Raw genomic sequence first — 1,969 nt, forward strand, 5'->3', positions numbered from 1 at the left:
CATCGATCGATCTGTTTATAAAAAAACGTTCGGAATATACCGAAGGAAACCTTTCCTCGGAATATACCGAGGGAACGGTTTCTCGGTATATACCGAGGGACATTTCCCTCGGAATATTCCGAGGGACAGATCCCTCGGAATATACCGAGGGACACATTCCTCGCAATATTCCGAGGAATATGTCCCTCGGTATATTCCCATCGATCGATGTATATATGCCTAAAAACGCATCGATCGATGAACGTCCGAGGAAGTATCCCGACGAAGTTCTCCCTCGGTATATTCCGAGGAGATTTCCGACAAACTAGTGATCCTCGGAATTTCCTCGGAAGTTTATTTCCTCAGAATTCCGTCGGAAAATTCCGAGGAATTTCCGAGGAAAGAAGAAATTCCGAGGAATTATTTCCGACGACTTGTTTCGTCGGTATGTCGTCGGTATGTCGTCGGAATAACGATATTCCGACGAAATTCCGACGATTTTTTCCCTCAGAATCCTTGCTGTTTTCTTGTAGTGCTTGTTTGCTATCAAAATCGCCATCTCTTTAGTTGTATTTGATTTTTCGTATTTCTTTCCAATCTTAATTTGTAAAACATAGTATATACAGTACTATACTATTTTGTTCTTCTTAGTTATGTTATACTATTTTGAATGTTTTCATTGTATTTTAATTGTTTGATAGTATTAGAATATAGATTGAATGAGTTATATTGCATTACATGCATGTGTGCACACTTACGCGCATGCAAAGAAGAAAAGGATAACGCAGAAAAAAGAATATATATTTTATTTTAGTTTCGAATGTTTACGAACTGTACCGTACCATCGTTAATAGTAACAAAATTCATACTTATACCTTTTTTTTTTGTTACTATTATGATCACACCGTAACTTTCTGCAGTTGTTCCTTGCTATTCGGACCTTTTGTAACTTCCTACCTTGATTTCACCATCAATGTCTCTACTATATTTATGAAGTTTGAAGTGGCCACCACGAGCAGAAGAATGCCACCAATCAATACATGTCGTAGGATTTACATTGTCATTAGAAAATCATTGTGATAAAACTTTAAGATGAGTAATGTTTTCTTGTTTTGATGATACTTAAGTCATTAAAATTTATAATTTTACATTCAAATTCTGTGAAAATTGCATACATTGAGTTGTTAAAGTTATAAACCCTTATGTAGTTTGATAAATAATATACCATACTACGTTATTTTATGGCTTTGACTGAAAATATCTTTTAGAAAAAATATTTGGGCAGAAAAATTAGTTATTCCTATTTACTCTCATAAACTACCAATCAATAGAAAACATATTTTCTTTTGTTCCCTCCAATTACTGTTGAAATGGAGAAAAAAAAATATATAAACATATTTACTATAGTATCCATACGAGTAAACATATTTACTCCAGTTTTCCTTCCCTCCTTCCCATTTTTACTTTTTCACTTTTTAATTTTCCTTACATTTACTCTAAAATTAACCATCACAATTTATATTTTCTATATAAAATGTATATATGTTCTGGATCACAAGTGAAGAAAGAGACAATATCGTGTCAAATTGTTATATCTTTCACTCAAATCGTTATTTTGCATTTTCTTCCCATTATGATCATTCAACTAATTCACCTAGAAAAGAAAGAGAGAAATATGCCGAGTAAATGTGAGGTAACGGAAATAAGAAGGAAATTAGAGGAACTGAGACAAAATAAAAGATTAAATTAATAAAATGTGCGTAGAAAAAGAGGCTTTCACCGCTATCTCTCTTTCCTTCTCTCTTGATTGAAACTAATCACATATTTGCTTCTGAGACCGGCGGTTCCTCTATCTGTGCCGCTCCAGTGTGCCTTCTCCTCTCACTTTTTCGCCTTTGTCTCTACTAGCTGTTGTTGGATATGTTTGTGGCGCAGCACAAGAAGATAAAGATGAGGTTCGTTTAGTCGAAGAATACCTGAACGTCGACAA

This window comes from Brassica oleracea, chromosome C4 (assembly GCF_000695525.1).
Source record: "Brassica oleracea var. oleracea cultivar TO1000 chromosome C4, BOL, whole genome shotgun sequence".
Classification (NCBI taxonomy): Eukaryota; Viridiplantae; Streptophyta; class Magnoliopsida; order Brassicales; family Brassicaceae; genus Brassica; species Brassica oleracea.